The sequence below is a fragment of the Elaeis guineensis genome, chromosome 10 (genome assembly GCF_000442705.2).
Source record: "Elaeis guineensis isolate ETL-2024a chromosome 10, EG11, whole genome shotgun sequence".
NCBI classification, from domain to species: Eukaryota; Viridiplantae; Streptophyta; class Magnoliopsida; order Arecales; family Arecaceae; genus Elaeis; species Elaeis guineensis.
In genome coordinates this window covers 19,469,537-19,483,161 of record NC_026002.2, presented here as the reverse complement: position 1 = coordinate 19,483,161, position 13,625 = coordinate 19,469,537, and the positions used below count along the sequence as shown (strand labels likewise).

The 13,625-nt window shown below is 54.8% G+C and overlaps 1 pseudogene; it reads left to right on the top strand.

Annotated features, from left to right (window-relative positions):
* Nucleotides 1-12,365: 12,365 nt before the first annotated feature.
* Nucleotides 12,366-13,219, top strand: LOC140852026 (ATP synthase subunit b', chloroplastic-like; annotated as a pseudogene).
* Nucleotides 13,220-13,625: the final 406 nt, after the last annotated feature.

Sequence of the window (13,625 nt, the reverse complement as noted above, 5' to 3'; positions counted from 1 at the left end):
GCCCGACCTATGCCTTCCAGGAGCAGCCGCCGACGGCCGCGCCGACCCCTGTCGCCTCCAAGCGAGCGCTCTCAACAGCGCTCCCGCGGAGAGGAGGAGGGGCGACCACGGCGCGACGACCGACGGCCTCAGCGGCCCTCTCCTTCCCCGTTGGAACGGGCGAGGAAGGAAAAGCGGCCGCGTACACCGTCGGCCTCTCTTTCAGAATCCTCCGGAGGCTCCACTCCCGGGGTCTCCCAGCATCGACGAGCGGACGACTACGAGCGACGGTTCGAGGAGATCGATCGCCGGCTCGCCCAACTGCAAATGGACGGCCAGAAGTCTTCGAACGACGTCGACTTCCAGACCGCCCAGCCTCTCTCTCGACTGGTCCTCGATGAGCCGATTCCCAGTCGGTTCAAAATGCCGAACGTGGAGCCATACGACGGCTCCACCGACCCAGTCGACCACCTCGAGAGCTATAAAGCTCTCATGACAATTCAAGGGGCAACCGACGCTCTTTTTTGCATCGGCTTCCCCGCCACACTTCGCAAGGCTGCCAGGGCTTGGTACTCCGGTCTTCGATCGGACAGTATCCATTCCTTCGCGCAGCTCGAACACTCGTTCGTGGCCCATTTCAGCACCAGCCGAAAGCCGCCGCGAACGTCGGATAGCCTTTTCTCCCTCAAGCAGGGGGAAAACGAGACGCTCCGACACTTCGTGGCGCGATTCAACGCGGCCACGCTCGAGGTCCGGGACCTCAACGAAGACATGGCGGTTTCAGCCATGAAGCGGGGCCTGAGGTCGTCCCGATTTACTTATTCTCTGGACAAGACCCTCCCCCGAACATACGCCGAGCTACTGGAGCGCGCATACAAGTATATGCGCGCGGACGAAGGAGCGTCCGACCGACGCCTGGTCGAGCCCAGGGATCCGAAGGAGAAGCGAAGAAAAGGTCGGGAGCCCGCCGAACCAAGCAGGCCCCCGGCCGATAGTCGGCTTTCTCCACCCCGACAGATTCAAAAATCACCCCGCCGACAGACTCCGAGGTCGGTGCGTCCCAGGTATGACTCCTACACTCCTCTCTCCGCTCCCCGTGCGCAGATCTTGATGGAGATCGAAGGGGAAGAATACCTGCGACGGCCTCCGCCTCTGAAGGCAAAGGGCCTCGACCATCGGAAGTACTGCCGGTTCCATCGGAGCCACGGCCACGACACCGAGCGATGCATCCAGTTGAAGGATGAGATCGAAAATCTCATCCGCCGGGGGTATCTCGACAAATTTCGAAAGGGTCCGCCGACCCGACCGACTGCCGACCGACGTCCCCAGCCGACTGAAGAGGCACCGACTAACCAGCCGACGGCCGGAGTCATCAACATGATCTCCAAGCGGCTGGGATCGGAGACGTCTACAGGGGGGGAGCCGACGAAAAAGCCGCGCCCGGACGACGTGATTACCTTCTCAGAAGACGACGTTCGGGGCATCCAGACTCCCCACGACGACGCTGTTGTTGTGTCGGCGACAATAGCCAATTATGATGTAAAACGAATTTTTGTTGATAATGGAAGTTCGACAAATGTTTTGTTTTACTCGACCTTCTCCCGAATGCGGCTACCGACTGATCGACTTAGTGGGGTCTCCACGCCCTTGATCGGCTTTGCCGGAGACACCGTCACGACAGAAGGAGAAATCACCCTGCCCGTGACGGTCGGTACCGAACCACGGCAAAGCACGGTCTCCCTCATTTTCGCGGTCGTCCAAGTTCCTTCGGCCTACAATGCCATACTCGGGCGACCCGGACTGAACGCCCTCAGGGCGATCGTCTCGACGTACCATCTCCTTGTTCGATTCCCGACCAAAAATGGAGTCGGGGAGATGCGCGGAGATCAACAGCTCGCCCGACGATGCTTCCAAATCTCCGCCCAAAGCGACGAGATGAAGGATCCCCTGACGATCGACAAACTGGATCAACGGGAGGAGGAAGAGCGGGGTTCGCCGGCCGAGCAGCTCGAGGCGATCCCGATAGGAGAAAATCCCGACAGAAAAGTTTGGATCGGGTCTCAATTGCCCGACACCGAGCGACACCGACTGGCAGAGTTGCTGACGGCCAATGCCGACGTATTCGCATGGTCGGCAGCGGATATGTCGGGCATCCCTCCAGAAACAATTACTCACCGACTCAACATCGACCCGACAATGAAGCCGGTGAGGCAGAAGAAAAGGTCCTTCGCCCCAGAAAGGCAGAAGGCCATTGACGAAGAAGTGGACAAGCTGCTCGAAGCAGGCTTCATTCGGAAATCCACGTATCCCGATTGGCTCGCCAATGTCGTCATGGTCAAGAAAGCCAACGGGAAATGGAGGATCTGCATCGACTATACCGACCTCAACCGAGCATGCCCGAAGGATAGCTTTCCACTCCCGAAGATCGACCAGCTGGTGGATGCGACGTCCGAATTTCGGCTGCTTAGCTTCATGGACGCCTTCGCCGGGTACAATCAGATCCGGATGGCGCCTGAAGATGAGGAGCACACCGCGTTTGTGACCCCTAAGGGTCTCTACTGTTATCGGGTGATGCCCTTTGGATTGAAGAATGCCGGCGCCACCTACCAGCGACTCGTCAATAAGGTCTTCAAAGACCAGATCGGGCGTAACATGGAGGTGTACGTGGACGACATGCTGGTAAAAAGCACGCAGATCCCGGACCATGTTCAGGATCTCGAGGAGACCTTCCGCACCCTTCGACGACACCGAATGAAGCTCAACCTGACCAAATGCGCCTTCGGGGTGACCTCGGGGAAGTTCCTCGGATTCCTCGTTTCTCAGAGAGGGATCGAGGCCAACCCCGAGAAGATTAAGGCGATCCTCGACATGCGTCATCCGAACACCAAGAAGGAGGTCCAACAGCTGAACGGAAGAATCGTCGCTCTTAGCCGATTCATTTTTCGATCAGCTGAAAGGTCCCTCCCGTTCTTCAAGACCCTGCGCCAAGCAAATGGTTTCTCTTGGTCGGATGAGTGCGAACAGGCCTTTAAAGACCTGAAAAGGTACTTGGCTTCCCCGCCGCTGCTCGTGAAGCCGCAGGTCGGGGAGACCTTGTATCTCTACTTGGCCACATCTTCTGAGGCGATCAGCTCGGTGCTCGTTCGGGAAAACGAGTGCCGAACCCATCAGCCCATCTACTACACCAGCAAAGTGCTCCACGGCGCCGAAGCAAGATACTCGGAGACGGAAAAGGTGGTTTTCGCCCTGACCGTCTCCGCGCAACGGCTCCGACCATACTTCCAGGCCCACGCCATCGTGGTACTCACCAACCAGCCCCTGAGGGCCGTACTGCGCCGACCCGACACATCCGGACGACTCGCTAAGTGGGCAATGAAGCTTAGCGAGTTCGACATTCAGTACCGACCGAGGCCTGCCTTGAAGGCTCAGGTCTTGGCCGACTTCATCGCCGAATGCCCGACGACCGACCAAAGGTCGGGAGCTGAAGGCCCGGGACGAGATTCGGTCTCTGAGCTGGACCCGATCTCCACCTGGGTACTTCACATCGACGGAGCCTCCAACGCTCAGGGAAGCGGGGCCGGGCTCCTGCTCACGAATTCGGATGGGGTAGTCACCGAATACGCCCTCCGGTTTGACTTCAAGGCCTCCAACAATCAAGCCGAATACGAGGCACTCCTCGCAGGCTTGAGGATGGCGAGGGAACTGGGCGTCGACAGCCTCCGGGCATTCTCCGACTCTCAGCTGATCGTGGGGCAGGTCAAGGGCGACTTCGAGGCGCGAGATCCGACCATGATCAAGTATCTTCAGAAGGTAAAGGATCTCGTGGCCCGCCTCGGGCATTTCGAGATCTCCCACATCCCCAGGACGGAGAACGCCCGTGCCGACGCTCTCTCCAGATTGGCAACGTCGGCCTATGATTCTTTGGGTCGGACGTTTGTCGAAAACCTCCAGCAGCCGAGCATCGATCGGGTCGAAGAAGTGCAGCAGCTAACGTCCGAACCAAGTTGGATGGACCCGATCGTCAGGTACTTGTCCGGCGGGACCAGTCCCGAAGACTCCACGGAGGCCAAGCGACTCCGATGGTCGGCGTCGCAATATGTGATCATGGACGGCCGACTCTACAAGAGGTCGTTCTCCCTCCCTCTGCTCAGGTGCTTGGGACCGACCGACGCTGACTACGCCCTCCGAGAGGTTCACGAAGAAATTTGTGGGAATCACTTGGAGGGCAAGTCCTTAGCCTTCAAGGTCTTACGACAGGGCTACTACTGGCCGACCATGAGGAAGGATGCGGCAGAATTGGTCCGAAGGTGCGAGCCATGTCAGAAGTATGCCAATATTCAGCACCAACCGGCCAGCCAAATCACTCCCATTGTCGCTCCATGGCCCTTCGCTCAGTGGGGAGTCGATATTCTCGACCCCTTCCCACCGGCGTCGGGCCAAAGGAAGTTCATCGTTGTCGCCATCGACTACTTCACGAAGTGGGTCGAGGCCGAGCCCTTGGCGCAGATCACCGAGCGGAAGATGGAGGACTTCGTCCAAAAGTCCATCATCTTCAGGTTCGGATTGCCGCACACCATCATCACCGACAACGGACGGCAATTCGACAACCAAGACTTCAAGGACTTCTGCGCCAGGTTCCACATTCGTCATCGACTAACTTCAGTCGGGCACCCACAATCCAACGGCGAGGTTGAGGTGACGAACCGAACCCTGCTCCATGGACTCAAGACCCGACTGAACGAAGCCAAAGGCCTCTGGGTCGACGAGCTGGGCTCCGTCCTGTGGGCTTACCGAACGACCCCCCGCATCCCAACCGGAGAGTCGCCGTTCAGTTTGGCCTACGGGACAGAAGCCATGATCCCGCTCGAGATTGGCCTGCCATCTTCAAGGGTCGAGCAGTACCGCGAGCCGGACAACTCCGAAAGTCGGAGAGCCGACCTAGATCTTCTCCCCGAACTGCGAGATGAGGCTCAAATTCGAATGGCCTCCTACCGACAGAGGGTCGCCCGGTACTACAACGCCAAGGTCAGACCGAAGCTCTTTAAACCTGGCGACCTAGTCTTGAGGAAGGCGGAGGTGTCAAAGCCCTTGGACCAAGGAAAGTTGGCTCCCAACTGGGAAGGACCCTACAAGGTTGCTGACACCTTCGGGCCGAGGGCCTACCGACTGGAGACCCTTGAGGGGAAACCCATTCCCCGGACTTGGAACGCCGACAACTTGAAGCTGTATTGCCAGTGAATTCTGTAATTCAATCGTTGGAATACAAGTTCAGTTTGAAAAATCGGAGTTCTAACCCTTCGACTACTGATCGGCGCTCAGCCCCGATGCATCGACGCGGACCTGGCACCGACGACACATCGGCCCCTTACACGGACCGATGCATCTACGATGACGGGGGTTCATACTCCTTCTACGGTCGAATTTTCGGGCAGAATCCATCGGCCGACTGGCCGATCGGGCCCCGACCGAAGAAAGGCTAAAAGCCCACGCGGCTGTTGCCGCGACTTCCGACCAGGCTACGGCCGGTCGAGGGATATTCGGCTTACCACCGTCTATCATATGACGCGACCTTAGTCGCACCCACTACTCGCCCGACCGACCTACGGGCGGCTGAACGACACTCCGGCTTGCCATCGTCTCGTCGTCAAAAACACGAAAGCAAGAGCATACCGACTACATCATGCCCCCGACTGCGCCGGATGATGACGACTAATGCATCTACGGAGGTCCGGCCGTCGAACCTCACTAGGTTCGTCGGCTCCCTACTGACAGATGCGTCGATGGCGACTACAATTATTGGAAACCGACCTAAAGTCGGGACACAAGCTACTTCGGAGCTGTGCAAGTCGGTTGAGTCCTACCGACTTACCCGAGTTGGCGACTTCTCTAAGTTGGCAACTAGGGTTCGACATTACAGCAATAAGAAACATTACAAACAAGAAGCAAAGAGAAGACAATTTCATTCATTGATCAAAAAACATTACAAAGTCGGGCCGAAGCCCGAGTACATGTATTTTCAAGAAGAGACAAAAGGAAGACGGTCGGCTGGACCGATCATTCGTCCTGATTAATCTCTTCGACCGACGGAGGATCGGGAAGGATCGGCGTGTCGACCGTGAGCGGCGCTGGGTCAACGGTAGAAGGATGTCCTTCAGTCGGCAAGGGACCTTCGGTCGGCTCCTGCTCCGGGACGGCTTCCTCCGTTGGGATGATGCCTCCCGACAGATGGTCGGCCTCCTCTTCGGTTCCCTCCTCTTCGGCGAGTAGCGGGGCGACTCGGCTGACGTCCACCTCCGGGTACAAGGCGTGGACGGCATCCCGACCGTCCTCAAACCCGACCCGGTAGGAGGCGAAGCCCGACTCGAGCATCTCCTCCTTGTACCGGTCGGAGGCCCGGAAGTCCTCAACCGCACGATCGGCCGACTCCCTCGCCGACCGTACTTCGTCCTCAGTATGGGCCAGCTCCTCCCTCGCCAACTCCGCCTCGGCCCTGGCAATTTCGGCGTCGATTTGGGCGATGGACAAATCCTCTTCGGTTTCCGCGAGCTTCCCCAGGCTGGCCCGAAGTTGCTCGCGTTCCCCTTGGAGTTCGGAGGTGGCACCGTCCCGTTCGCGTCGAAGACGACGCACGACCCGACCTTTGTGCTTGGCCTCCTTCTTGGCCGACTTCAGTTCGGCCATAAGCCGGGAGACCTCGTCCGTCAACTTGGCCTCCCGGTCGACCGACTCCTGCAGTTGGTCGACCAGCATCGTTCTTTCGGCCTCGGTCGCCGCCGACCTTTCCTTGAAGGCTGCCCGAACGTCGCCGAACCTTCGGTATCCGGCCTCCAACTCGGACATGGTGAAGATCAGCTGCCGACGGAAAGAAGCTTTGTCAGAATTATGTGGCAAGCGAAAATTCTTTTAAGGAAAAAGGTGACGCGAAGCTTACCTCCACCATCGACGGGTAGAACCGCGACAGCCATCTCGGTCACCTGCCGAGACCGCAACGACTGAACGTCGTAGGGAGGAGGATCCCCTGGCACAACCTCCTCGCAAGGTTGTGGTCGGCCAAGGCCGACGCACCCTCAGGGTAGTATGCGCTGGGGGGCATTGATCTCTCCTCCTCCGAGGGCTCCATCGGGGCTTTCCCCCGATCAGCTGCCCGACCGACGGGGCTGGCAGCGATGGGACGCTGGAGTTCGAACCCAGCGCCCCCCGTTGCGCCAGCGGACGCCTCCGGATGCTGTTCGGCTTCCCGAACGACATCCGGCTCCACCCACGGTGGCGAAACCGCCGACACTCCTTCGGCCACTTCCTCGGTCGGCCTCTCCTCGACTCGGAACGGTCGGAGCCGCAAGGGCTATGATCGGCTCCGACCCCTCGGTCGCCGACGCCTCCACGGTCGGCGGGACTGGGGCTGGTCTCTTGGAAGGGCGTGAAGGGCCAGCCCCCGACGCTGGCCCTCTTCCTCGCGGCGGCAAACTGACGAATTTCGGCATCGGTCGGCCTCATCCTCGGCGGTGTCCCTGCAAAACCTACCAATGTCAAAGGCCGGACCAGGACTACCCTAAAGCCGAACAAGAAGAAAAAGCTGGGGGATCGGGCGATACCTATTCGGGGGACCAGACTCAGGCCGGCGTCATAGAGAGCTTGCTCGGTAACAAGCTCCTCTGCTTCGGGACCGACATGTCTTTGAGTCGGTGGAAGTCCTCCCGGTCATCCACGTCGACCCGACTGTTGTCGTTGGCCTCAGTTTGGGGTACACCCCAGCGAGAAGGAAAGCCCCAAGAGGAGGAAGTGGAAACAAAGAAGAACTGGTTCTTCCATCCATGAATGGACGATGGAAGACCGGTTATGAAGGCAAGACCCTTCCGGGGTTGAAGAGCCACCACCCTCGGGCCTTAGGGTGGGGTCGGAGCACGAAGAAGGCCCGGAAGAGGGAAACGGGGGGTTGGTCGCAAGAGCTGACACAACAGCGCGAAAGAAATGATTAGCCGGACAGAGTTCGGCGCCAGTTGCGCCGGACAGAGTCCGTAGTAATCAAGCAGATTCCGACGAACTCCGGAATCGGAAGTCGAAGACCCGCACGAAGGTCCTCAACATACAGCCCCAGGTCGCCGGGCGGAGGGTTGTTGACCCGACCGCCGGCCCCTGGAGCATAGAGCCGAAACTGCTCCGGGATGCGATAGTGCTCCCGAAGCTGATCGACGTTCGGCCCCGAAAGCGAGGAGGCCTCATCTTCCGGAGCCGATCGGGTGTCGTCGTGGTTCCCCGACCGAGCTCCCTGAGTCGGTTTCCTGGTCATTGTGCAGGAACCAAAAGAAGGGAAAGAAGAGAAGAAAGCAAGAAGGGGAGGAGGACCACGAACCCGATGGACCCTCCGGAAGTAGAGAAGAGCTCTGCCCGCGACGACCGAGAAATCGCCCGGACAGAGTTTCCCCAGCAAATGGCAAATGTGGGTCAGGGTCCGGGAGGTCCTATATATATAGGGCCGACCGACGGCCGAAATGCTTCCGCGCCGACCAAGGTCCCCCAGATGCGCGACGCGTGGCGCCCGCCGGTTGGCTAAGGATTCGGCGCGCTTCGCCTCGGGACGCCCGCACCGTCCGCATTAAATGCCGGAGCGGGCGCCGGCCAACCACCTTGACACGCGGCGCGTGGGGGTTGGCTCCGCAGTCGGCCGCCCGCGCCGGTCCGCATTCCCGATGGGACGCCTCACCCGCGATCGGCGCCGAATATCCGATCGACTGACGCCGTATCGTCCGGCACCCGATCTTCTGACACCGACGTGACGACTGACGACGACAAGACGCGGCGTCCGGCACCGGACGCCGGCGTGACTTCTGGCATCGACTAGACGTTCGGATCACTAGGGATTCGTGAGGTGTCAGACAACGGATCAGCCGCGGTACGGTCGGATCTGCACATGCGACAAATCCACTCCCAGTCGCCCGGCCTTACTACCCGAATGAAGGCATCGGCCAGCTCTCCACCCGACTTAGGAGTGGAGGGGGCAACTGTTGGGGGATACCCACCGACGACGACCGACGACTATCGGAGGGCCCGACCTCGGGACCCCACCGACCGACCGACCGACTATCGGAGGGCCCGACCGGCTAGCGGTCCGACCGACTAACCGACGGCCCGACGAACGACTCTGACTGGCCGATCGTAAGTCGGGCGGCAGGCCAACGAACGCCATCAGCGGCTAACCACGGCCATTCCACGGTCTATTCCCGACCGACTGAACCCAGAGGTCCGGTAGCCGACCCACTTGAAGCTCGCCGACTGACGGAGGAGTCCGACGCCACTCCGCTGGCCACCGACCTTGGGTCGGCCGACTCCACCAACCGCCGTACGGCCGCCAGACGTTGTCAGCTCTGACACGGACATGCGGCACGGTTACCTAGGGGCATTGTCCCGCCGAGAGCCGGGTCAACCCTGGTGATTAGACGGCTACACGGCGACATGATGTTTTTACGGCGGCTCTGACAGCCTACAGTGAGTTGACAGTTCCTCACTTGTCCGCCCATTGATGACGGCGCCATACCGTGCTCCACTATATATACCGGGGAAGGCAACAGTGCAAGGGGTCGATCCGCCCGTCTCTCCCACTTACGCAGGCTCGCTTTTCTCTCTCTCTCCCTCTCAGAGCTCTCTGTCTGCACTTCACTGTTGCCCAGTCACCTCTCTGACTTGACCGTCGAGGTCCCCGCCGGAGCCGCCTCCGGTCAGTGCGGACTTCCTTTTGCAGGTGCACGCTTCCCGACGATCGAGCGACGAGGCGATTGGCCGCAACACACCTTAAAGTAATTCATGTAGTTATTTAGGACACATTAATATTGATCTTTTTACCTGACATTCTTACTGTTTTCGGACAAGGATTGACAAAAATCTTGCTGCAATGATGAATATTGTTACAACAATGTTATCTATATTGAGATGACTATATACCAGTCTAATCGGTCAGATATATGGTTACCACTGTAATGCAAACTCTTGGAAGCTGAACTACTACACCCCTTTGGCTCCACCTTCTTGATAACTACTAAACTGCCATTCTACACCTCATCAATTTATAACGCTGGACATTTTTACACTCTCTCTCACTCTCAAGCCCTTTATGACCACATGCATTCTGATGCGAAATGAAAACTATTCAGTTAAACTCACTAATTTGGTACCTTCAATATAGTTAATCACTTTGTTTCTAGGTTACTAAGTTTATGATTACCTTCCCAGAATTTACTTGCATATTGTTACTTCATTCAGGGAGGAAGACAATCACAGGTAGTTTCATTGGGAGCATAGCAGAGACACAAGAGTTATTAGAGTTTTGGGCAGACAAGGATTTGACATCGAAGATTGAGGTAGTACCCATGGATTATGTGAACAAGGCAGTAGAGAGAATGGAAAAGAATGATGTTAGATACCGATTCATCTTGGATGTGGCAGGAAGCTATAATAAAAAATGACTTACCATATTGTTAATAATGTAAGAGAAATAAAAGTTCTCCACATACATAAGTTGGTGCATGCTTCATAAACTGTAACCTGTAAGTTGATGAGATTTTATGCTTCAGTAAATAATTTAATGGTTGTCACAATGCCTAATGTGACAGAACATCTTGCAAGCATGTATGTAAAACTGAAAAATGTCTTCTGATATACATGGCTATAAAAATAGTTTTGCTGTTACATTGTGGATTCTGTTACAAGAAGGAAAGACTAGAAATACGGATTCTCTGTTACTCTCATGGTTATTCACATTTATGTCTGCAAGAAATCTCATTACTATGAATATTACAGTTAGATTTCAGGATAGATTAATGGGATGTATTTTGAATTCTTTGTTTCTCTCATGGATTATTCACCTTAGAGCTTCATGTGAGTCTCCAAGCCCTCCTCTCAGGTACGTCGCATCTAGGAATAGCCATAGATAACACTGTTTGTCAACCACATCCAAACAATTGAGACACAAGTGGAGCGTTCCACCTATTCTCATCCGGGAGAGAAAAGATCACACACGCGAATGCGAGACACAACCTCTTGGTTGACCATAGCAGGCTAATGAATCAAAGCATCTTATATATCCAACTATCCTCCATGATATCCATTGATCTCCATTGCTGCTGGAGCACCCAATGTTAGCCATCATCAATGAAATATGGGCACATATCTCTCTCCAAATAAATGAACAATTATGATCTAGTTAAAAGACTTTACCGCAAATAATCATGGTTCATACTTATAGCTTTTATTACTGTTATTGCTGCAAGGCTCCAGAGGAAAGTCGGTGAGATCGGTGGTAGACCAAACTGGAGTATTGCTGAAGACCAGATTGATATAGACCACAAATGAACTTACAAAAGAAGTCCTAAGAGCATTAGGGTATCCTCCAGTTTAGGACCCTCCGATGATTAAGTCAGTCGAGATCTTAAGAATGAATAGTAGAAATAGAAAAGCTGGAAGATAAGAAGAGAGATTTGGATGAGCAGAATGATAACTCTTATTCCCTTCAGTTGGGAGCGGAAAGAAATTTAGCAGAGTTTTAGCTCTATGAGTTGTGACTTACTTTGGAGAATATCTTGTCCTTTATATAGAGAGAGCTTGCTTAGGCTGTTAGACCATTAGAAGAGTTTTTAGGCTGTTAGTTTGTTATAACAGAATGAAGATCGTAAATTATTTATCTACGTGGTAATTAGTTATAGTATAGCTGAAAGACAGCTGCTGTTGAGTTGGATAAGAGCTGTAAGGTAACCGTCTGTGTGTTAGGATTACATCAATTCTGTATTGATGTCCCTTATGATAGATCGCAAAATAACCGAGCTGATTATCATGTTTTATCAAGAATCAATTTTGATCAGTTCAAAATGGTATAGAGTTAAGCTGAAGGTTTAGGCAAATCGATACTTGATCGACTTGACTTGAAAATATACCAACAACTGTATTCCATAGACAAGCAAAAGTCCCGCTGCATGTCCAGCTATTACAGCTTCCATTTGATCAACAAAAATTGAATCTCTGAATCCCCGTCTCATTGATTGGCATACCAATTCCCAAGATACTAGGTGCATTTCTCTTAACCTTATAACATCCATCCGCTCCCAAGTTCTGTAAGGATTTCAATAAGATGGTATTCATCACGAGTTAAAGTGAAATGGAGTTGAGCCCGGATGTCACCAAAGATCACCCTGTTTTATGTTATTTATCATAACAAGATAACGGGGGTGACCGAAATTGTTATAACAACCTTTGTACCGGTCATGGACTTACACCACCATTATATAAATACAATCATTAAAATGACGTCCATTCAATTTCTTGATAAAAAAATAAATACTTCAATATTTCAGGTTCAAACAGAGAACCGACCCTGTCCAAAGCCCAAAGCCCAATCCAATATGTGGCAAAGATTAGGATAGGGTTCTTCCCCGCGCTCCCTCCATTCATCTTTCCCCTTCTCTTCCCTCCTCTCATCAATCCCCATTCTCTCAGTCCATTCCCTCCTCCCGAAGGCCGAATCCCAAGGAATTTGAAATCCGAGGCGAGCTTAAAGACCATAAACATGGCGAGCACGGTCATGGCCTCCTCCTCTTCCGCCGCTACCTCCCAAGTCCTCTCCAATGGCAGAAGAACACCCGCCCTCCCTCTCCCCTCCCACTCATCCCCAAAGTCGTCGTCGCGGCCGCCAAATCCGACTCCCGCAGGACCGCTACCACCAACAAAACCTCCCTTCTCGGCGCCTCCTCGACTCCCTGCCCCAAAAGGCAGCCGCGATCGCCGCCGCAGCGGCAGCCGTATCGCCGCTGCCGGCGCTGGCGAGCAGATGGAGAAGCGGCGCTGTTCGACTTCAACCTGACCCTTCCGGCGATCGCGGTGGAGTTTCTGCTATTGATGGTGGCGCTGGACAAGCTTTATTTCACGCCGCTGGGGAAGTTCATGGACGAGCGGGACTCAACGATCCGCGCGAAGCTGGGGAGGTGAAGGACACGTCGGAGGACGTGAAGCAGCTGGAGGAGCAGGCGGCCGGTGATGCGGGCGGCGCGGCGAGATCTCGCGGCGCTGAACAAGATGAAGAAGGAGACGTCGGCTGAGCTGGAGCAGAAGCTCGCCGAGGGCCGAAGCGAGTGGAGGCGGAGCTCGCCGAGGCGCTCCAGAATCTGGAGAAGCAGAAGGAGGATACCATCAAGGGATGGACTCCCAAATCGCCCCCTCAGCGACGAGATCGTCAAGAAAGTCCTCCCCATGGCCTGACAGGTGTTCGATGTTTGCTTGCTTACCCCTCTCCCCTTCTACTTATTACCTCTTCCTAACTCTCTCCTCTCCCCTTTTCTTGGTAACATCCTCTTGCTCCCCTCATTTCTATTGCTATTTTGAAATATGAAGTCAAATTGCAAGGGATTTAATGGTGAAATATCCGACGTGCAAGTCTCCGAATTCAATGACGTTACCATAAAAAAATAATGATATAATAAATAAAATAAAGTCAACCACTTCTGTGCCAATGGGCTGTCAAAACTAACTCATTTTATCTTTTTGATTGCGACCATTCCAATGAAATGAAATGGATCTTACCGCATACATGACTACAGCCTAATCTTTGTTGGAGAGGCAATTACTTCTACATGACATGGTTCTAGTAGGATAGGTTTTACCTGACT